This window comes from Coloeus monedula, assembly GCF_965178545.1.
Source record: "Coloeus monedula genome assembly, chromosome: 9".
In the NCBI taxonomy this organism is placed as follows: Eukaryota; Metazoa; Chordata; class Aves; order Passeriformes; family Corvidae; genus Coloeus; species Coloeus monedula.
In genome coordinates, this window is record NC_138789.1 from 13,829,060 (window position 1) to 13,854,381 (window position 25,322).

Consider the following 25,322-nt stretch of genomic DNA (forward strand, 5'->3'; position numbering starts at 1 on the left):
CTTTCATCCATATAAAATGTGTAACATCCTTCAGATAGGCTGTAGTGAAAAGTACTTACAGAGTGGGTTAACAAAATAAGCTGATTTTGGCTTATACTGAAACTGGCATCATACGTCTGTCTTCTCTCATGTACTAGAGAAGTCCTGTACCTCTCTGCTGTTTGCATCATTGCTTCTTTTTAATGTTAGATTAGAATTGTTATCCATTTACAAGTATTTTGAAGTGCAGCTGGACCCATTGCTGCCATATGATAGGCATGTTGAGCAGGCATTGTCTACAGTTGGTATGAGGCTTAATGCTCTTTATTGATCTAGACGTTGCCTAAGTGAACATAATAGGAAACAAGTTGTCCAACTGTTCCTCCTTCCTATTATTGATTACAGAGATGTAATTCTTAGTACAACGACAACTGTTGTTTACCATCTGGTTATGCAGTATAATAAGCTTTGCAGGTCTATTCTGTTGTGTAATGATAGCACAGAGTGTTGTGATTTATGTAATCCTAAATCCTCACATTGTTAGAGAACTTCCATGTATAGGAATTCTGATGTATCATATTTTGATGTTATTGTATACAAGGCAAATGGTGTGACTTCTATTTTTCATTGTTTTCATCTGTGTCTTTCAAACTGCATAGCAAAATCTCACCAATGAGGAATTAATTCATAAGCATTTGTTTTATGTGAGTCTAGCACTCAGGAAAAAATTCTCAGTAATTTTTTTAACATCAGCATTGTTCCTCTGCATTTCTGACTCAGAAGCTTAGGATAACAGTTCAGTTTAGTGTCAGCAAAAATGACCACTGAGCACTTCACATAGAAATGGTGTTTGGTTTATGTATGTAGGTTTATTTTCTGACCTTAATAAAGGTATTCTAATATAAAATATATTTTGGTTAGACATAAATCTATATATAGATCTATATATCCAGACAACATTTTGCCATATAGATGCTAGGTAAAGGGACACAGCCAGAATTTTAATAAACAAGAGACGGTATCTGAAGCATAATTCTCCTGTAAAGCATGTGTTCATTGATTGTACTAGGAAACAGAGGGTATAAATGCTAATGATGGATTATGTGTACCTACAAAGTTTTGTTATTGGAAGCTTCCTTGAATTTATGATGAAGTTGGTCCCTCTCTGTACCCCCTTGTCTGCCTGTCATCTCACTTTTGTGGTACTGTGTGAGACACTGGACAGTAATGTGGCCTTGCATACTGGTAGTGAGAGGGAGAGGACATGCCAAGGGGTTGCATATTTATGGAGTTAACTATATTAATGCAATACAGCATTTATAACCTCTCAGCAACAGCCGCTTTTCCATAATGAGTCTGAACTGCATTTCTTTTTGTGTTCTTTGCCTACTGAACAGACATATTCAATGAAACATCACATTTGAACATTACCCTGAATCATAGGGGTAAAATAATTATAGAGCTACTTACATAAAACAGAAGATTTATTTTTTTGTTGTAATTTGCTTCTGAATGAATTTGTACCTTGATGGAAAATAAATGTGGTAGTTTTCAATTTTCCCTGTTAGTGGAAAAAAGAAAAAGTAAATGAGTGTGTAAAAAAAAAAATGAAATCCCTGATGGGACGAGAGTATAGTGTGAGAGGACTTTTTCACAGCAATGTGGTTTTTGAAAAGCACACCCTTTAGTCTTGCAAATGAGATGGAACTTGAGATTTTATCAGTTGGGATTGTATAAAAGTCCATGTGTGATTCATGAAACGGAAGAGCACTTGTAAGTAACCAGCTACCTGAGGGCAGATGGAGTTGCGAAGAGAACGTTGAAAACTATTTTTCACACGGTTATGCATCAGGGAAAATCTATTGCTGGTGGGAAAATTGTGTGCAGTAGGGAAAGTGCCCTCCACTGCAGGTTCTATCGATGCTAAAACGTAGGTGACTGAGGTCTGAGCATTCTAGCAAGTGACCATATTGAAGAAAAAAGAATAGCAAAGGCTTTTTGTAAGAGCTGTTTGGACAGGTTAAAAGTGTGCTCTAATCAGCTATTTGCTGTGTTTCTGACATGAGAGGTAAAGAATTCCTAAGAAGTTCACAAAAGGATACAGTTTAATAGACTTACTTGAATTGAATAATAATAAAAAAGGGTGCTTCACTTCAATTCTTTGCTTACTGAGGCATTGAGGCTGTGGTGGTTTATCTTAAGGGGAAAGATGCTCTCCACCCAGTAGGTCTGGTGCATTTAGTCACTGTTTCAAAGTTGAGAATAGTACCTTGTTCTAGCCTTGGAAACAAACAGGTGTCCAGTATGTGTCACCAACCTTTGACAGCCTCTGGGGGCTCAGTTTGAGTCACACCTTACCTCCATCTTACCTTTCCCAATTAGGCTGTGAAGACTGGTGTGGAATTTGGGGTTATGAAGACGTATGTTGAACTAGGAAAAACTTTCATAGTTTCCTGGATAATCAATAAGAATCCAGCTGGGCAATGGCAATGTAAGAGATACACCATGCATCTGGTCTTCTCCAGCAGTCACAATTTCAGATTACAGCTAACGTTAAGTATTAGAGGGTAGTCCACGATTCTCAGTTTTTTACATTGAAAGTAATGATAGACAATAGCATGCATGATAATTATTATAGGTCAAAAAGGTAGCAGCTAAACAATGGGATTAACAATGTTCTTGGAGTCTCTACTGTGTTTTTCTAGTTCTTTTTTTCATTGTCATTTAGGTAGCTGCAATTTCTAAACTTAGTCTTATTTCATTGGGCAATTAAAAATGCTAATTAAGAATTAGAGATGAAGAATTAGAGTCTTTAAAATTTTCATCTTAGAATTCTAATTCTCTTCCAGTTACAAAACTTTTGGGTTTGCTACTCATAAACATTAATGAATAGGAATTAAATCTCCCAATTGAACATTCAAAGTTTTAAAACCAATCGGTAAAAGTAAGCATAGAAAAAAATCCTATCCTGGCCTGATTTGAAAGATTACTCAATGTACTCTACCTTAAATCAGCTCTGCTTTTTGATAAGAAGGGTTTGTGAAGAATTTGTGCCTGAACTGACAAATCAGTTTGAAAATTTTGCTTTTAAAGAAAAAAATCTTGCATCAGTTGCTGCCTTCTGTAAACACCATAGAGTCTCAGGGCAACAGAGAATAAGCATGCTGAGAGCAAAAGAAGAAATCAATGAAGGGGTGAGGGGCTAGAGGAGAGAGCACATGGTCCTCAGAGACAGCAGAGTAAGGCAGGCAAGGGTATCCTACGGGGAACAGAGCAGTCTGAATGCTTTGTGTTACTGTGTCTCTTCCTCTGTGTGTGTCTCTCATGGCTATCAGAGCAAATGCAGAGATACCAGGCTTTTATTACTCATCCTTCCAGAAGTTCAGCCGCATTCTTTGGAAAACATGATTCTGTGGTTCTGTCTTTTAAGACTCCACAAAGCATTGTATATTCTTTTTGAAAGAGAAAATGCAAAACAGTTTCTTTATAGAACTACTTAATTGAATAAAAATGAATGAACTAAATATTCAAAGTATTTAAGGACATTTTTCACGTGACATTCAAACGACTACATAAAAATGCTATCACCATAAACATATTTTCTGCAGACTTTTACACAAACCTCTATCCTTATTCTGTAATATTTTATCATAATATAAGTGTTCTATGGAACATTTACATTCTCCTTAGATGGATATCAGATAAAAATAGATCCTCAAATATTGTTTTATTTAGTTAACTTTTTACAAAAATCCAAAGCCCTTATTCCCAGAAATTGCTTAGACACTTTAAACCTACAAACACTAAAGTTAAACTTGCAGCACTAGCTAACTTTGTACTTAACTTCTCATTGAGTAATGAAGATTGTTGTTTCTTCCTCCATCTTCTGACGCTGAATTGCTGTAAAGTTCGTTTTATTGTATATGGGTATACAGAGGTCTATTAAATACAGTGAAATGGTGGGTTAGATGAGTGTACTGAGTAAATCTAAGCAGATTGTTGCTTAAATGTGCTCTAAATAGTATATTCTGCTTGCAAGGGTTAAAAATGTACATTAAAAAAAAGAAAAAAAAATAAATGAAATCCCTTGTGGCAAGAACCTTTGTCGTAATTGCAGTCATTCATAGTTAATTAACATAGCATTCAAACAATGATATAATCAGATCATGTCATTGATTGGAGTGAAATTACACACCAAAAAAAAAAAAAAAATTAAAACTGGGAGCATTAATGTACCTTGTTTTAAAAAAAAAAACTCTGTGAGATTGATTTACTCTCTCTTCCCCAAAAAGTAAGTAATCTCCTCATGCCTGTTATTATCTTCTGATTAACTATGCAGTGCCACCTGGTGTGCAGATGGGAGGACTATTACACATCAAGAGCTCTGTTCACACCCACCCACACAGATATAAACCTACGTGGCAAAAAGTGAACAGATGTTCATTTTGCTTGTGCTATAGGAAAAAATTGTGCATCGTACTCCTGATTCATAAACTAAATTTGGAGGACATGAAATCTGCATATGGGGCCCGTAGGCCCATGGCCAGGCACAGACATTTATGGAGGAGATATGTCATGTTCAAAATAGTTCTCATTTCAGGTTGTGAACAGACATTTATTTGCTTGCTTCTCTGGTTGTGATTTACCTTGTATTTGAGTTTTCTTTTTCTTTTCACTTGTGATTTCACTTACCTCCTCCAAAGAAGGAGTTTAGAAGCAGAGTCATTTGAAAACATATCCAGAATTTATCTGTTAGTTGGTTGCTTTTCAGAATTGATTTGTGTTTCTTGGTGTTTGTGATGTTCCCAAATGTTGTGGGAGGCTGTTAGGCCCCTTCATGAAGAGCTGTTTGCCTCTGTGGTAATGTAGCAAGTCATGTAAATGGCACTGCACCTTGGTTAAAGATAGAGCTTTAGGACAGGCATTGTGCAGCCCATGGCTCTTAGGATCACCAGCTCTATTGCTGGAGTATTGTTTTTTGGTATTGTTTTGTATTACTTTATAATTTCATAAATATTTTGACACTTTATAGGTAGTATAGGTTTTGCTGCAAGGAAGCCAAAGCCTAAAGACAGGCAGATAAAAGACAACAAATAAGGGAGAAAAATAATACTTTGGAAGGTAGTGCAGGAAAGAATGATGTCATTGGAAACATGATCAGCTAGATACTCAAAATAAATGTGTGCCTGGCTTAGTTTCTGGGTTTTTTTCATTGCCCCCTGTAGACAAGGGAGATCAGTGTTTCAGAATCTTGCAAAGTAAGTGCTTTTCACCAAGGATTTTAAATGGTGACAATGGCCTTTTAAGCATTGGTATCCATATACAATCAAAGATATTAAAGGCTACGGAACCAGGAAAAACACTTGAAATTATATTTTATTGTTGCAAACCAACATATTCAAATTCATGTATCTGCAAAAAGTTGTGAGCCTTTGGTATTAGAAATAATGGGAATGAAATAATCAAGATGAGTCATGAAGTCAGTCAGAGTACTTTGAACAGTTTGAAGAACAGCAGAGATGAAGAGCAGTGGCAGGATCTGGGTAAAACCAATTCACAATATTTCACAATTGCCTTACAGTACTAATCTTAAAACTAAATTTTAAAAACGTTGTTTTTAAAATAAAGATTCCATGAGAAGGCCAGTGATAGATGTGTTTGCACTTAGTACAAAACAGGATCAAAACTGCACATTGAACTGCAGCTGCATGAGGTGAAGTCCCAAGGAAGAAGGTCTGCACAAGTCTGTGCAGTCAAGTATAGGAGTTCTTTATACTCTGCCTGCTGGAGAGCCTTAGCTCATGGCTCACAGCTTGGAGAATAAATGCATCCTTCTTTAACACTACATTTCTTGTTTCGTGTCTCATGTGAATAATATTCTAAATGAATTATACAATCAGTTGGTTCAAATACAAAGCTTGTTAGTCCTTATTTTATTATCTTCTGCTACTCTTTAATCTAAAAAGCATTGTTATTAAAAACCAAGTACTTATATTAGAAAAGGAGCTCTGTGAAAAGAACCTGTTCTTACATACTATAGCAGGAATTTGAACTTGCTATTATTCCCGATGCAGCATCTTTCCTGTAGACCAACCATGTACATAAATCCAAGAATTTTAATGCTTGAGACATTTTTTCCTACTATTGGCATTTGTAGTAAGCTGTTATTTCAGCTCTTTAGTTCTCAGTACTGCTCTGGATATTGGTGGAATATTCCTACATACACATCGGAAGCACTAGGCAGTTGAAAGCTTTTAGGGCTGAGATTCACGAAACAGCTTATTTATTATTAATAGTCTTAGGACACTTTCAAAAAATACTAATAATCTGCCCTTGGGCAGACTTATGATATTGACTTGTAAATTACACAGATTTTTGTGCTCTTACTTACTTATCTTTCCTACCAAAACTACTTAGCATAACAATCTCTCTTGCATATGTTTTACAAAACACTCTCCTGTCTCTTTCCATGATGCTGGAGAATGTGCCTGAAGAAATGCTCATCTAAATATAATGGCAAAATTAATTTGGTTCCTATTTTTTTAAGAGTAGTTAATTTTTTAATATCTTAGGAGATTATGTAATCTAACATTATTTAGCACTTTTTCTTATTCAAGCATATATTTTTAAGCATTTTTGTGTTTGAGGTGTATAAAAAAAACCCACTGAACAAAATGGTGATCTTATATAGTGTATTCTCATATTTGATGTTACTTGAATGCTTTACAACTAAAGAAAAGAGCTTTGCTTACTTGCATGTTGTTTCCAAAAGTTCACTCCCTGACTCAGTTACCTTTATTCTTTAGATGAACCAATATTTATTATGCTGCCATCTTTTTACTTCGGCATTAATATTCAGACACAGAATGAACAACCTACTAAAGTGCAGTTTGTGAGTTGATCCATGTAATTTACTTTAGCTGAGCTCTCTTTTTTTTGTAAGAAAACTGTATGTGGTCCCATATGTGTTTAATGCAATCACTCTTTGAAATATTGTTCTACTTAATACTATAGGAGGACTGACAGAATAAAAAAATCTAAATAATATTTTTATAAATTCCTTACTTTCCTTCATCTTGTTTTCAAAACATAAAACACTGGTTAAAAACCTAGGCTTGTTGCATTTAATTTTTTTTAAAAGATTATGCACAGAGTATCAAAATCTCAGTGCCAATTATTGGTGAGAAGATGGCAAGCAATTTTTTGTGTTAATGAATAAAGTTTTAAGCAGTCTTCCTGTCACATTTATGTCTCTTAAATATAATGTTCCTGAATTCATGTTCCTTTCACTGGCCACTCAACAAGGGGTGTATCTCCTTGTTGAATTGAATTGACAAAGCTAAGAAAACTGGATTTGTGCTGTGGATTTGTAGTACATGTTGAAGGACTTCAAGGGTTGCTTTAGGAGATCTTCTTGCTCTGCCATTTCTCTACTTCATGAGAGGGGTGCCTCAGAAGCCACAGCTGGGCATGGGCAGGGCTCCAGGCCTCCATCTGATGCAGTGGTTGTCTTGTGCTTCTCAGTCATCTGCTTCCTTTCCCATCATTGCTCAGTAGTCAGGCCTTTGTTGATTTAGGAACAGTTTGATATAATGAAAGGCAGTTACCTTATTTCCGGAGAAAACCCTTGGGGTGCTTGAGGCCAGTTTTGGTTCTTCCTTTAACTTGGAGCACACTCATTAGTGATTGTGTTTCTGGGTGGGATTTCTAGTCTGAGGGCCTTCTGAGTCCTGTAATGGCCTGCAGTGTGTGCCCAAGGGAATCCCTCACTCCTCCCTTCAAGCTCAACACATTAATTGAAAAGCTTTCCTCTTCCAGAAGCATTTGTGAGGTTGTTGTCCAATACAGTAGCGTCCATCGTCATGGGAAGGCACATCCCCTGCCTTTCTTTAGTTTTAATGCCATGGACATTTTTAAAGGGAACAAATATCTGAGAAAAAAATTTTACATGTTCACTATAATAGGTAATCTTTAACTAAGCTATGTAAATGTTTGTGCTGCTGTGTCTCTGATTTTGAATACATTCAGATTATGCAGGCTTTTGAACCACTTGATATTGTCATGATACTTGAAAATTCTTTTTTTAGTATTCTTATCTATACTTTTCACATAGGCCACTCATATGGTTGCTTTTAGTATGAAATTTAAAATAACTGTGCAAATACATATATTTATGAATACAAAATGAAAGGCTAACAGGTATGCAGATACTTCTCTGGGTTCATTAAATATATTGGTGTCTCCTATAGACTTGAGATCAGCTTTGTCATTCCTTGTGCATAAAGTCACATAGATACTATAAAATGCACACAGAAGACTATCAAACCATATTCAGAATTTACACTTGGTGGTGTCACAAGGTGTGCTTTTACTATTAGTGTTTTCAGTGTGTTAATGCTAAATTTACTGCAAATTGTCTTTATAAAAATTGTTTACAAGACTAAAAGACAGAAATAAGCACATTAAGTACTTAGAGTGTTTGGATAATGCTAATACAAATTACATGTTTATCTAACAGAGGAAATTATTTTCCAAATGTTGTCCTTGACACTGTTTTTTTGGAAATCCTTTGGTTATTGTTCCTTATTTTGTACTAAAAATGTACTGAGCGGAATATGAACCAATAGAGAAAGTGAAAATGCATTCAAAAAGCTAGTATGATAGCTTAATATTAAATGATCTTTGGTGATCAGTTTCATGGGAAGAAAAAGGAAGAATAATAAGAATTTAAAGATCAGCAGATTTCAGCCAATTAATCCTTAATGTTAATAATGCCACTCTATTGAAATGCTAGTCACCAAATAGAAACTTGCAGTGTATTACTACATTTATAAGAGTTGTCAAGGTTTTATTTGTTACTGTTTCATTTATGTAATAGAAGATGGTGTAACTCACTCAGATTCCATAGGATTGTTTTTGTTAGAAATGATTGTTTGTTTATTTGCCATCATTGATAATGGATAATTATTTATTTGGATGTGATGCATATATTTAAATAGATTCTAACACTTTAGTGGATAGTGGAATGTCAGCACCTTATTGTTATTTAAAGTGAAATTAGATTATTAACCATTATTAAAAATAATTTCTAAATAATACAGTATTTATAGCTTTTTCTCTAATAAGTTGGATTTTTTAAATGAGAACAGAACTATCTTCCAAAGGAAACAGTTATTCTAATTTTATAGATTGTATAGTGTTTTGTAGTTAGACATTGGAAATAGCACAATTCATTACTTCAGTATCTGAGTCAGTTAGACATGATTGCATTTCTGTTTGTTGATAAACACAGACTTCATGCTTCTATTATGACCCAGCACAAATCTGCTTTAAATGAAAAATGATGGCCAAATTTTTATCTGGGAGAAGTTTATGACCTGGAGATTAACTCAGTTGGTCAGAACATGGTGGTAATAACACTACGTTTGTGGGTTGAATCTCTTTATGGGTCATTCACTTAAGAGGTGGATTTGATGATCCATGTGGTCCCTTCCACCTCAGAATATTCTGTGATCTGGAAATATTTATGTTTTGTTAAACTTTACCAAGTTAGATAACAGTCACTTCAAAACAAAATAAAAAAATGCTCTCAAAAAGACTTTACATACTTGGGTGACCAAATAGGCACTGTTTCCATTTTTATATTGCTTGTCTCCTTACATTCAAAGTTTGAGTTCTTGACTGAATGAAGCCTCTTCCAGAAAGAAATTTGCAGTTAGAGGAGATAGTGACCATTATGTGCATGAAGTGTAAGGTGCTTGGTTCTGGTGTCTGTACTAATCTCTGGGATAAAGTTCATGCCTGTTTTCTTTCTGTAGTAGCTGCTTGATAAAAAGGCTTTTTGTTAATTTGTGTTAAAAAAAAAATTCCTTCCCACAGTAGATAAAATCTGAAGAAATCACCCTGAATTGTTACAGTCTATGCATTCTTTGTGCCCAGCTTTTCCTGGAAATCCCAACAAAACTAAGTAAAGGAAATTCTGAAATCTTAGCACTTTTTAAATTGTAGGGACATAAGAGTCTTAATACAACCTCTACATTGACAAGTTGGTTTCTTATTTTTCAAGAGCAAATATGGGCCTTTGCATGTGCTGAATGTGCCCTTTATTGTATTGAGGCATAGAAAATACACATCGTAGCTCAGTCACTTCTGTAGACCTGCCAAGAATGGAATATGTTTAATCAGCCTTGGAGGGTGAATAATCCTAGATACAGTGTGGTGTTCAGTATTCATTCAGAAAGATGTAGAAAATGCAAGCAAAATGTTTAGTTAAAGGAGAGTTGAGTGAATTGCCACTGTGGCAGGAGATGGTAGTTGTTTTTTACCTGAAGCACTCTCATTGTCTTTAATTTTTCACTTTGTTAATAACAAAAACATAAATCATGCACACCACAAGAGATCACTGGAAGGAAGCAGTGTGGTGGTCTGCTGAGGGTGAGACTTTTGGGCTCTGGCTACTGGTGTCCTGGCCAAGTTCATTCTTCTCTAATATCATATTGGAGTAGTGAAATGTAGCACTAAAAGGACTGAAAGTGCTCAGTACTGTAAAAGGCTGTGGAGAATCCATACTGTGTTCTTGCTGGCAAATGTTCCGGCTGTTTCTTGAAGCTACAGAAATCTTCATTCCTAAGCACTTGCAATTTGTGTGGCACACCCAATTTCATTTCTATTCCAGCATTTTGAAAAAGATGTGTAGCAACCAACAGCGCAGATGAAATAATGCAGATTTTATTTTGCATTATTGGCATGCATCCAGCAATATATCAATGATCACAAGGAAGTTGAAATTTTTTATTAGATAATTTCTTACTCACATTGAACCATTTTCTTTAGATTTTCCCCTGCAGGATTATGCTGGTAAGGATATATTGTGTCATACATACTGTTTTCTGAAATGAAATTTTAAAAATTTATCAAAAATGAAATGTATCTTGTGTAGTGCCTAATATATATTTATTTCAACATTTCAGATGTGAAAAGATCTAGACCAGAAATAGTTTGCTTACATGGTTATGTTTTACTTAGATGTTGGAAAAGAGCTTTGAAGACAATTTGATTGCATTTGTGTTGCCAATTTGAAGAGCAGCCTGACTTTGTTTCCTTTGGTTCTTAATGAAAAAGTACTTCTGCTTGTATAACACCCATTCTAAAACTCCATGTAGTAGGATCTGCCATGCAGTAGGTGTTTCTAATAAGCATGCAGTAGTAGAAGGGTCAGGGACTAACCAGTGAATAAAAGTCAAAACTCAAAATGAGGTGCCTTTCCTGTTTAGCACTGGGCAGTGATAGATACTGATAATGTTTGATTAATGAGCAGCAGACTTGCACTGGGTGAAAACATCTGTAAGAAATGATTTATTATTTCAAAGGTATTGGAAGCTCACTGTATCTTGTAGATTCAACTATGTGTGCCTGAATAAAATAAATGAGATGCAACATGTGAAAAATGAAAACACATTACTTGTAAAGGATATGTCACAAGCAGGGTATTTTTGTTCAAGTACACTTTGTCACTTTGGGGATTTTTAATGTTGGTGTGAATACAAATCATTTAACTGGCTCATAAAATCAACCTAGTTGGAATTCTTGCATCTATCATTGAGACAGAAATGAGGGTTAAACTTAATATGCTGGAACATCCCTTAAATTTTTGCATTTGGCATTATACACAGCTGTTCCAACTGTATATGTGAACAGAAAGAATTCTCTTAGCAATATAATAGGAGTGAAAAAATGTACTGATGCAGTTTTAGCATTGAAATAAGGAAAATTAATGCATTTGTAGTGTCATTAAAAGGTGGGGGTCATTAAAGTTGGTTAAATTTGCTGTATATCCGTCTATGAACAAGTCTGATTCTCATCTCCCTACTCAAGCTGTGTGTTTGAAAATGAGCAGTGACTTGTGGATGGAGGTTTTACTTTTGTGTAGTTGCAATTTAGTCTTGTAGTTGCTGGGTAGTCTTTTAGCCTGCCCTCGGTTTATAACGTGACCTTATTCTGTGCTGCGTGTTCGTGGCTGTCGATCTGGTGGCATCCCTCGGTTCTGTTCAGAGCTGCCGTGGAGCTGGGAGCACGGAGAGCTGGTGGCAGTGCTGACTCACCTCTATCAAACTGCAGGGTGTGTTCAGACAAGCTAGAGTGCTCTGACTCCAGGATTAGAGAAAAGTGCCTTTTCTCTAGTTTTGGAAATGGGAAAGGTGGGATAGTGGAAATGTAGTCTGCTCTCCCAGTTTGTCCTCTTATGCTGGGTCAGTGACTGTGGAACACTTCCCTGTAGTGGGTAATGTTTGGAAATTCTGATATATGTTGTTCCATAAATCTACACCTGTTACGTGTACATATCTTATCCACTTTCTTACTTTTCTGTTCTGTTGAATTCAGTAGAAAGCTGAAATATTTTTCTTGTTGGGATTCATCACTGATTATTTATATGTGTATAAACAAATCAAAAAAATACATGTTTTTATGTTGTGTAAAGAAAGTATAACCCGATAAAGGTCTTAAAGGTGTGCCAATTTTTGGTAAAATTGGATAATGCACTGCAATGTCCCTAGAACCTAAATTCACACTTATTTGTCTGTGCAATTCAGTATGGAATGGCAAAAACATAGTATTTAGTTACTTAGGATCAAAATTTTTTATCAAAAGTTTTGTTTAAGATCTTTTTTGTTAGATTCTATTCATAGCATTTGATCTGTTCTTCGTCTTGTTTTGATCTTACAGGGTCCGATATAGTGGGAGTTAAAGAGTAGAAAAAACCATCTTTATCGTCAATTATTTTTTCATATTATATCTGAAATAGAAAGAAAAGTAATCTTGGTTTCGGACCGTGCTTCCAGCCAATTCTTTAGGGTCCTTTAGTAATGTCATAGCTTTGGGTTAGAAGTTTCTATTGTTCATGGAAGGGTTGGCTCATCCTGTCACCAGGCCCTAGAAGTTACTTTTCTAAGGTGTACTAGGCAGTTAAAGCTGTTATGAAGGTGGAGGGCATCTGGTTTTACCGTTGCTGGATTTCATAAAACAGAGCTCCAGCAGTGACAGCAACTCGCTCTCTTCAATGTGTAAGCCACAAACTGACTACATTAAAGGAGTGACCTTTCAACCTATGAACTGAGTGGAGTTAGAGCAGCTTGCCAACTATGTGGTCTTGGTAGTACCTCTGCAGCAGGTGTTGGCCTAGAGAACATATGAATCAACAGCTGGATACTAACTGAGCACTCTCAGGATCCTGACCCATGTATATCTACAGAGGGAGAGAGGAAAAAACCCCAAAACCCAAACCAATCAAAGCTAAAGAAGTAGATAACCAGAATTTATAGTGATGCTACATGGATATTGCAATAATTTAGTCTAGCAGCCAAATTGAAACTTCAGAAGCAAAAGCAGTCAAAAGCATTGTTAATGTGATTTCTGCACTGAAGGATTCTGAACTGAAGAATCTGGATCCAGATTCTTTGGTCAGGCAGCTAAGTCTATAAGCTATGAGGCATGGAAGAAGTCAGATCTGGTGCAGGCCTATTTGGTGGCTTCTTTTGTAAAAAGTATGCAGAAAGCCAAGCACGGTTTTTCCCCTTCCCTTGTTGTCCACCAATTGTACAAGAAAATGATAGTCCACCTTTGGTTAATGCATCTTTTAATATCCTTTTTCACTGTTTTGTTTAGTGATTACTTGCAGCTTCTGAATTAAGCTGGCTAACTTGTGTTGCGGGTGACCTCTAAAATGCCACTGAATTAAGGTTATGGTTAAGGACAGAACTGTTTATTGCAGTCAGATTTTTACATGCAACATGTATTTCATCGTTTTTTCTTTAGTATCTTTGTAAAAAAGTACAGTGAAATCTTCTTGAGCAAGTGCAAGCTTTTTGTGCTGCATTATTACACAGTATTTACAGCAAGTTTGATGCCTGGCCCTTTGTATATATGCAGAAATAGAAAATATAAAAGGAAAACCTATCATGGCTTTTCCTTGCAGTGCTGAACAGGAACCACACAAAATACACTATCACTGCTCTCAGGAACTGTGAACTACTGCTTCTTGGCATATCACCTTTTCTAAGCACTAAACACAATTATTTGATCATCCCCATTTTGCGGCAGAGACCTTTTCTTAAAGGCACAAGATAACTTTAATGGTTGTAGAATAGGCAAGCAAAAAGCAAGACAACTCAAGGATGAAAAGACAAGTTCATTCTCCAGTTTTAAGTCTGGAAATTCAGTCTTTGTTACGAAGACTCTGCTGACAACAAAATTTGTCCCAAGACTCACTTCTGGTTATGTGGCTTAGAAAATGAGGCAGGAGAACAAGAAAGGAAAAATTTATGTTTGCTTGATATAATGAGCAGACCAAAGAATCATTTAACAGCCTCTCTCTCCAGTTTGTCAGAATTCAATTTAAAAAATGGATTGCCTTTCCTCATGTATGTGTGCATCTGTGAACATGTTGGAAAAGGACTTCTCAAGGGGTTGGTCCAGCTACTGTTTCAGTTTCATCAATGCACAAGGGGAAGGAACAGTGTCACATGCAGGTAAGGGTTTGAATCCATGATTTATGCTCCATGTGTTTTGCATAGAACAAGCCCAGCTCACTAGTCAAAGCAGGTTTCCTGGTACATACTTAAAATCTGTGGTTGAACATATTGGAGCTATTTCTCATATTTTAGTTAAACAATAGTAGTGCCTGATTGCATAACAAATGCAGTGTCTATAAAGGAAAAAAATTATACAAGGACAAAAAAGTATTCTTAAATTTTGAGATGATTTTTCACTATTTAAAAAAAAAAATTCATAAACTGATTCATGTTTCTAAAAATGTCTTATTAGGATTTGTTTTATGGTGCCTCTTGAAGCTTCTGCCACTTTAGAATCTATCTATACATATGTTTTATTGGCATTTTTAAATTTGAAAACAGATCCAGGACTTAGTGCTTCAAATGTGCATGGAAATGAGTGACTAAGTATAAGGATCCCTCCTTAAGTCAGGAGTTCTTCGCAAAGTAAGTAGTATTCACAGGTGTTGAAATACATTTTTGCAGTCAACTTCATGGCTATGGTATGCAAAAGTCCTGTATTGAAGCCACTGTTATTTTGAAGAGTCACTGATTTGGGGTCCTTCAGCTGTCATTGTTTTCCAGCACAGTGAAGCTTAGATAATAAACTACCATGTGCAAGAATTATAAACTAATGCTGCAAGATAAAGTTCATTATGCCACTGTGTGCTTTTAAAATCCTATGCTATTTTTGCTCATGTTCTTCAGCTGGGATGGAAGTGTACCTATAACAGTATGACTAATTATCTTTACATGCATTTATCACTAAATAAACCTCACACAAGACAGCAAGATTGTTTACTTAAGCAGTATAATACTGGGAATGGAAGATAGCACTAGAACATAGGATTACATTGCCAGAATGGCACTATTTATTAAGCTATGATAACGCTAATGTTCCTTTTTGATGTATAGCATGTGTGACTTCAGCTGAACTTGTAGAGAGCCTTAAGGATGTTTCATTGAACATTTAGTATGGCAGCAAGCCAGAATACATTTAGCCTAAACCCAGATGACAGGTTGGTAATGAGGTAGTGATTGATGACCACTGCTTCCGTATGAAAACCTGCTTGATATGCTGGGGGGGAAATGCATTGCTAGCTCTTTTTATTTCATTCCCTCTGTATTAGTTATTCTTTCTATAGAGGAGTAGCATTGGCTGCTGGTTATTCAGTCCTGGTTTCACTTTTGGATGAGAATTGAGTACTCAGCTGAGACTGTAGAAGCACAGCCCAATGGCTACATTTATATGTAGTTCAAATCCTAATTTCAATGGATTTTTATTGTCAAAAATAACTGCAATTATATCACCTATGAAACAGCTTATAATATTAATACCTGCCTCTGTAATATTACAAGTCTTTATGATTCACCTTCTGTGCCATCTAAATGGCATTGTTTCCTTCTGGTAGAAAAGGAGAGACTTGGCCCAAAGGTTGTAGCACATGGGTCAGGCAGACAAGCCTAAACAGAAGACTGCTGTTTATTTTGCCTAGTCTTGTTGAATGCTTCCTTGTAAAGACATTGCACTGCTTATTCAGAGGAGGGGCAAACTGTGGTTCTGTGCACTAAGAAGGATATTTAAGCCATGCCCTTCAGCCAGATTCCAGCCTGATGTCTGGATTAGCAGTAAGAGTTAGGAGGAGGCAGCAGAGGCCTGTAGGGATTATATCCATAGCTGTACACACTCAGACAGAGTGGATGTTAGATGTCCCCAAAGCTGGAAGATAACTAATGGGATCACATTAAGGCCTGGTTAGAAATCACCCCGGGATGCAACAAAGGGCACTAGGGCAGCATAAATATCTAATGTCAGAAGAGAGTTATTATTAGTGTTTTCCCAGGCAGAGGTGACTTTGGTCAGGAACGGGTGAGGAAGCTTGTCACCCTAACCAGAGTGACATTGCGCTTCCTCAGAGCAAAAATATGAGCAACAAAAATTGGGATCAGTGGTAGAATCAAAGGCAGAATAAGGAGGTAGTGAAGCTGGGCTGGGGCAGTTTCCATTCTTCTCCTGCTGCTTCCAGAGATGTTAGGGAAGTTTTCGTGCCCTCTGGGGGTGAAGTGACTGACTTTTCAATAAGGAATGAATGCAATATTAGAGTGGCAGATTTGTGGGGTGAACATGCCTTGGACCCAAATGAGGGAGCCTCTGTGACTGGGATTTGCTGAGATGGGCCTTTATGGCAGGACGGGTTTTGACTTCATCAGGATGAATGTCTCTAAGGCCAATTGAAGCCTGTCTGATAGCGCTCGACAGGGAACTGTAGTGGTTACTGGATGTTTGAGCTAGTAACAATGATTTTGGGCAAATCCAGGAGTGCTTCTGGCATGACTGCAAGAAGGGGAAAACAAGCAGACAAGTCAGGAAACCACTGTATGAACTGGTGACAACTACGTTTACAAGAGGTTTGTTTGGTACTGCTGTTCATTGGGAAATGAATACACCTTCCATTTTGGGTGGGTGTTGGGTTAAACATTTTTATCTGCTTGGGAATGGGTCCAGGAGTGTGCAAAGCAAGAGCTAAAGTAATCAGTTATGCCTCTTGGTGGAAGAGATGGTTCTATTGGAATTGCAATAGTCCACAGAGCAGACGCAAAGGGAAGGGATAGTTGGTCCTGTTGTCAGGTGCTGGGAGAAAGGACGGCCACAGTACAGGGCTGGATTCAGATATGCAGAGCAGAAGTTAATCTCTATGTGTACAAATGGAGAATGGTTATGACAGGAATCATCATCTGGTCTATCTAAGTCATTTACCTTCCTCAGAAGCAAAATTAACATTGTTTTTTCTTACTAAACCATACCCCTCTGATGTTTTTCTTCTTCTTGTGGCTTTTGTTTTTACACTTACTTGCAGTCTTTTTTGCAAACCTGTTTATTGCATAGTAAGCTCTTTGGGGAACACCGGTCTCCTTTTTTCTGTTTAGAAGGTATCCACATCCTGCATGTTCAGTACCAAAAATTATTATCTTTTAACTTAGATATGTCATTCATTTGAACTTTCCATTCATTTGGCACTTCCATTCCATAAATTCCTGTGTACAGCTGTAGCATCCCCAGGCAGGCATCCTGTGAGCTGCAGAATTTGTCAATTCAAGTATGGGTTAAAACACTGCTTTCTTTTGAATGTTTTGAGTGAGTTTGTCAAATGTTCACACCTATAAACTGTCCCTAATTGAGACAACCACATTTTGTTGTTCACTGACCAGTGACAAGATGGAGCACGTCCATTGATTTTTGCCCTTTTCCTCGAAAGATCTTAGTTTTAAAAAGTAGTGGCAAGTGAGGACATAGTCTTTTGGTGGAGATTAATGGCCATATGGTGTTGTTGCTTATACACTGGAAAGCTTAGTTATTTACTGTAAAATCTGACTCTAAATTCTATACGCAAATCAGAAACTCCTACTTGGTTTGTTTCCATAACAACACACAAAACAACATCAATCACTTATAGTAGAGCTCCACACTCCATAATTAGGGATGCAGTTTTAAGAAGTGTGGGAGGAGTTCTGTAAAGTGTTTTTATGTTAAAAACAACATTAAGCCTTGTTCTCACAAAAGCTTATGCACAAACTTCACTTAACAGAATGTAATTAATTCCATTGGCATTTATGGCTGTGTCTGCACAGCTCTGATGCAGTGTCTGGAGTGACTACGCATGCCCTGCTCTGCGTCCTGTCTGAATGACTGAAGTATGAGCAAGGTTTGCTTGAGGGCAAGCTTACCTTCTGTATAGGGACCAAATGTGGGCTTTACCCCAACAGACAGTGTTGGCTGACCACTTTGCCTTACCAGGCATGGATTTCAATATGAGAGTAAATGCTTGCAGTACAACAGCAGGTAATACTGGAGAAAAGTGATATCAAGAAAAAACTGCTTAAAGCACTTCATGTAGAAAAAAAATTATAAAATTTGCTGTGTATCTTTTTAATATAGAATTTAAGCCAGTAGGACATCTACCATATATGATATTTTTCACTAGTATCAGGAGTATTCATACCGTCTCCACGCTGTTTTCACTACAGCAGTCAAGGGCAGATGCTGCCATAAACAGCTGTTACAATATCTTAACACCTTCAGTGAGGCAGTCCCACAACCCCACTGATGCCTTGCAGAAATCTACAGATTAGTTCAAAATAATCAAATACAAAGTATTATTCTCCACCCTACCTACTGCTTGGCTAGAAAATGGGGGGGGGAGGGGGTGGTGTTGCGTGTGTTTGGATTTTTTTGTTGTTGTTTGTTAGTGTTTGGGGGTTTTTGTTGTTTTTTTTAAATACACATTATCTATATTTTAAAGAACCAACATAACATACTTTAAGTTCTTCTGGCATTTTTGAGGCACTAAGTAAGTTGTAAGAAAACATTTTCTCTAAAGCATCTTGTAGCTGACAAATCCCTGGGCCCTTAGGCAAGCTGTGTTTGAGTCTTGTTGCTTTCAGCTGCTCCAGAGACAACACGTGGTGTGTGTCTGGGAAGGAAAGGCTGAAGGAGAAAACCCTGAGCAAAATGAGGGACGGTTCAAAAAAAAAAAAAAAAAAAGTAGATAAATGGGAGAGAAGACAGTAGGACAGTAGTAGAAAAATGGGAGACAACAATTTCTACAATGAAATGAAACTGAAAAAAATTAAGGAAAAAAGAGAAAGAAAAAGTAGATAGAATAAATAAACTGGGGAAAAAAGCAAATTGAGGAAATAAAATCTGAAAATCATGAAATTATCCATAAAGATGACAAAAATGGGAAGGATTAAAATAAGACAAAAGCTCATATAGTTGTTCTGGCCACATTTTCAATAGTTTTCTTCCTTTGATAACCTAGATGTCAGCTTTTTCTTTAAAGAAAATGAACAAGTGAACGGAATATATGTTTTACTGAATTCTGATCCTTTCTGTTCTTTGTAAACTATTGTCATGTATATCAAATAAGTAAGATGTAAAAGTTAAAAAAAAAGAAGTATTTATATAAAAACCTCTCCTGGCTGGTCAGCTGCAGTAAGTTAAAAGATGGGGAAATGTGTATATTCTGAGGATTTTTATACCAGTTTTGATTATATTACTTACTCAACTCAAAGAATAAGCATATTGTTATGCCAGTGAATATATTATGGGATTTAAAAAAAATACCGTAATTAAATCACAGCTAAGGTTGCTAGGTGACAGGTAAGAGAAGCTATATAATTAGACATGTCCAAAAAAAGTCAAATAGTGGAAAGTAGTAATCCTGAAGAAAGGTGGCCATTGTCTGTGCTGACACCAAATGACCATCTCGTTCAAATGTGCCGTTCATTAAAGAGTCACCTCCCGCTCGGCTTCTGCAGCTGAGCTCTTACTACTCTGTGTGGAGTCGGTGGAAACAGGGGGACTTTTAATTAAGTGTGAATTTTGATTTACTCTCTGAATAACCCTTTGACAGCATCTTATTCCTTGGTTTTTAATATTAGCAATCAGATGTTTCCCAAAGATGCAGTAGCTGCCCACTGACACGTGTGAATCTTTCTACCTGTGTCAAGCCTGTACAGGCTACTGGCAAAATATGATGTGACAGAGTCTGTAGGTGTAATCCATCTCCTTAAAACAAGGAAGGGGAAAACAGTTGCAAAAACAAGCATTTTACAATAATTAATAGATGTCAGAGGCTTGATTCCTGTCTCTAGTAATTGAGCAGCTCTCTTGGTCCACAAGGCCTTTCTAAGACCATAGAGAGTGGCCTTTCAAGGACATTGCTCCCTTTCTCTCAGCACCTTGATTGCTGTGTGGTGCACGGGTGGTCTGTGTTGCTCCAGTTTCAAGGAGATGAGTGTTCAGACAATGCTTGCGCTAGCAGGGTTGGAGGCAGGAAGTATTCTGCATGCTTCACACACCATAAAGGTTCTAGTTATAGAAAATCCACTCTTCAAGCCTTTTAAAATCTTATTATGGGAATTGCCTAAGAGCCATCACAACCTTGCTTCTATTCTATGGTCCTCAGCAAATCACTTACATTTCTTTGCACATCTGTAAAATGCAGGGATAAATGTTGATCTCTTATCTGGATCCTGGATATTTTGAGGATTGACTGTTTGTGTAGCACCTTGCAAATAGAAAGTGCTACAAACAGTAAGTGCTATTTGTTACTCTTGGTATCAAAATAACTCATGCAGCCAAGCGTAGAGTATGGCTTGCTGTCTGCCTACCTGATTTGCATTTCTGCATGCAATGAAAATAGGAAGGTGTTGCTATAATATCAATACCTACATTTGATAAAGTTTATGGATCTTGATGTATTGTCAGAAATTCTGCATTACATCTGCTATACATTTAATTACAAGGCCTCCAAAATTTTAAATATTATATTTTCTTCCTTTTTTTCTTCAGTGTCACAACAGCATTCCGTTTATGGCGTCTTTCTGATGGCTTCATTTGCTGAATGCACAGTTCTGTTAATTTCTTCCCAGGTGTTTAGTTGGATGTATGATTTACCCTTTATTAATAAATGTTCCCCCATTCCATAAAATTTATGCAATTAGGAATTTTGGTTTCAGCCCAGTATTCTAAACTATCTGTGTAAATGGTTGAATGAATGAATAAGTAAATAGTGCAGTCTCCAAAACCTCCCCTATAGCACCTCAACAATAATATCTTTTTATCTTGCAAGGACTGCATTTAGAAACTGTTTCACTTCTTGCCCCTTCAACAGTTTTTTTATTAAGATATTCTGAAATGTGGCTTAATTCATTATTTTTTCCCTGAGCTATGTGTCTCTGAAAATGGCTTTTTTCTTTGCTGTTAAGTTGGCGATAGAGATGAGTGTGGCAAAAAAAAAAAAAAAAAAAAAAGCAGCTGTCTGATATATAAATGTATATCTGCTCAGCATTTAATTTTAGGCTCAAGAGTTATTATAATCATAATCCATCCCTCCAAAAATTGGAGAGCATGAGCTTTTGGAAAGACATGTACTTAAAGGTATGGAGCTGTATCTGTGCATATGCTTGGTGATGTGGTTGTCAGTGCAGGGTTAACAAACTTTCATCCCACATGCTATACCTTCAACATGCAGATTTGATTTTGCATTTGAATGCATAAGTCAATACTTGTTTTCTATTTATATGTATACTATAATCAGAAATAAAGAATGCAGAATCAGAGGTAGACTTTGTTTTAGCACATGATTCTGTTTATCTGAGTCTCTCCTCACACAACTGTTGTTGTTGCTAAGGTTAATTAAAGTCATTCTATGTCTAATTTTATATGTAAAGCAAAACTAATTTATAATTTAAAATACTGGTGTAAAAGTCTTGGTTCCATATAACTGATTTGGTTATGCTGCACTTCTAAAAGATAATTTTGTCAATAGGGCAGTGAAGGTACAAGTCAAGTTTTTCCATCTGTGTGGTGGGATTTTTACATGGACTTTAAGGAAGCTCCAGCATTGATCAGTATCAGTCGTAACCTGTTATAAAATGACATGAGAGGTAGAATTACTGTTGTTACATGTTGCAAACATCCACAGCTGTAGGTAGTGATATTTGAGTTGTTTTTAAATGCTAACGACTGAAATAATCTGTGAATGGAGGAAAATTGTATTCAGTTTTTGGTTTAAAGTCACTGTCCTTTTCCTACACTCTGATTTTACAAGATTATTGAGTCATTTTGTTGAATAAGGCAAGCCCAATTCCATCACTTACTAGGAAAGGGACTGTGTAGTAAGATGTGCTTTCTGCGAACAAGTATGTGTGGTACTAATTAGAAGGATGGAAGGAGGTTTTGGAGGGAAGACATTTCAGAAATTAGCTCTCGACCCTTGTGTGAGATCTGTGTTTTCTAGTTCTCCATGGCTGAGCTTTGTTTCTTTGTAGCGTGGGTGGAGGAAGAAGGGGTCTGATTCCTGGTACCCTGCCACTGGCTAGGAGAGCTCTGTAACTGATGGAAGCATACCTGCTGTTGATTTCTCTGTTCTACGAGTGTCTGGTCACCTGATAGGGAATATTTTCTTTTACTTAACTGTAGTAGTGGATTTTTTAAATCGCAGATGAAAACCTCAGAAATCTTTCCATGGCTTAGGACCTCAACCAGGGCATATTTCATAGAATTGTAAAATAATTGGAAGGGACCTTTGGCAATTGTCTAGTGTAGCCCCCTAGCTCAAAGCAGGGTCAGCTGGAGCAGGTTGCCTAGGACCATAGCCAGTTTTGAACATCTCAGAATACATAAGAATGCTTGCTCTGAAAGTCTCCTGGCACTCCTGAGGTTCTTTTCCTCTGCATCAGTAATGTACAGACATACAGATCTTTTGGCAGACAAGGGATGGGTCCCGAAGGTACTTAGGCCCAAATCAATGAGAGTATTTAGGTGCACACCTAGGAAGGAGTTTGTTTCAAGTACTGTCCTGTTTGGTCCTTAACACCTGTAACTGTGTTACAGTTAATGTCAGATTTCTGCAGGGAAACCTTTTTCAAACTTGATTTTATTGTGAGTGCTTTCACAAACGTATCTGATTTTCACTACCCAACTTGCCTACAAATCCCTGCTAGAATTTTCTTCTGGCACATGGGTAGTCACAAAAGAATTCCAATTATGTTTCTAGATGGGTTTCTGTGTTCAAAAATTTTTGTACAAATGTGAAAGTAAGCAAGTTTATTATCTTTTGATCTGCATATTTTTGTTTCAACTCTAAACATGTTATCTGTGGTTGTATTTTATAATTGCATATAATTATGTAATTTATCAATTTTTTTACTACTGTCAGAAGATTTTTTTAAAAAAGTTTGGTGCTTGTTAAAATTTCAGATTTACTATTATAATATTACACTGAAGAGTTTTTTCTCCTTCATGCTTTGCACAGAAAATATTTCTGGTAAAGCAGATGTAGGTAGAATGTGGCAATGTTTTAGCATAAAGAAATTGAATATAATATCAGCTTTCCCAATTTATTGATTATCCCAGGAAAGTCCGATAGCTAACTGAGGGTTTCCAAACTGTCAAAATATTCAGTGGCAAGTTGATGTTGACATAATTGATGTTGAATGTATTAATTTTGTCTTAGTGATCCAGAAATCAATACATTTTAATACTGACTTTGGTCTGGGCTGGATCCAAAGTGCAGTGAAGAGCCTAATGCTGTGAACAGCTAAACTTTTTCTTTAATTGTGCAGCTCTCAGCCATTTCAGAGAGTGGCGAGCAAATCAAGCAGGTAAGTCTAACTATGGACAGAGAGCAAAAAGTTTTTCGACAGTGTGCAGAGATTAATTTGTGTAAAGAAAAAAAAAGAATATTTAAAATTAGCTTAGTCTGTGTTTATATGTTGGCATTATAGCATGTTTTCAAAGCCTTTGACAGTTTTGAACAAAAGTTACCTTTTAGTTCAAAACACAACAGCAAATCGGTATAATTCAGTAGATCCCCAAATAGTCTATATTTCAATGAGCCTGGTTTTGTGACTCTCACAGAAATCTGTTCTCAGTTTTCTTCTGATGGATTAATAGAAAAGCTGCATTTACTAGAACTGCCAAATTCTACGTTTGACAAGAAATTAAATCTTTTTTAAAAAAGAAAGAATAGCACAAACTGCATCTTAGATTTATGCTAGTGCCATTGGATTTAGGCACTTGAAAGCAATTTCAAGAGCAGATTTGCATACAACAGAAACATGTGAGCAAATTGAAAGTGCTGCTTAGGATTCATAGGGGAACAAAATGCATACTCCATCTCTGACATAATTTGTCTTGAGGTTTATGAAATAATTTTTCATCGGATTATAATATTTAAATTAATTAAAGATACAATTTGCTATTTAATAAACAATGCGTTTTGTAACTTCATTAAAGATGCTGCCTTTCTTAATTGTAATGGTCCAAAAAGTTGTCAGTGAACTGTACATTAACTGCAGAGATAATAATGATTTTATATGCTAATAATTTTTAAATTAACAACTCATGTAGTTTTTCAGCCACACAGGGAAAATAATTTGCATTCTTAAAGCTTACTTTGGTATTAACCACTTTACTTGGGGAGAGTAGATATCCTTGTATAAAATGTTCATTTGTTTTACATTAGCACTAATGCAAGCATGTAGGACCCACTGGTGTGAAAGGATTAAAAGCAGCAGCACTAGACAAGCATGAACATTTCAGAGAGAAATCCTTGTTAGAGAGACCTAGTGGGACTGTGTAATATGATTTTCTATTTATTGATCTGGTTTTTGTTACCATTTGAAACTCTTTTGGGAGAGACTCTTCCTGTTGTAGTACTGCAAATACAAAAATGTGCACCAAGCAGACATTAAGGATTCAGGCTCACTCCCAGGTAAATTTGTGTGCCTTGGTTGGTGTTAGCATGGGTTGAATGCCATGAGGAAATACATGCTCCCTTGGGAGTATTTGCATCATCACTGCAGGTAATTTGAGGTGTCTTGTTTTAACTTCCTGACATGTGTCATAGCCATCTCTTCATGGAGTGAAAAGTGACATACAGTCCTACCTCACTGATGCTCTAAGTATCACAAAAATTTGCTGCTTAACGTAAGTATGAATTTCCCATTTTGAGTGTTTTTCTTCCCTACCAAGAGCATAAATTTAAGAGGAAGAGGAAGCTTCCGTGCACGCCTGTGCAGGTATCTGAACCTACAAGCCAAGTACCTGACCCATGATCTTCAGTGACCGTGTTTCATTTCATGTTCCTGACTGTTGGTCATTGAGGAGGCAGTTGGAGATGTGCACCACCATTTCTGTTTTCTAGATAGTAACCATAAAGCATCTGAGGTTCCACTGCACTGTATTTCTGACCCAAAGTCTCAGATTTAGTGCCCTGTCAGCAGTAT

General features: G+C 36.6%; 1 protein-coding gene across 1 annotated transcript in view; it reads left to right on the forward strand.

Annotated features, from left to right (window-relative positions):
* The window catches only part of DPYD (dihydropyrimidine dehydrogenase), a 348,807-nt gene that overhangs the window by 121,492 nt on the left and 201,993 nt on the right, over positions 1-25,322 (forward strand). The window lies entirely within an intron of this gene.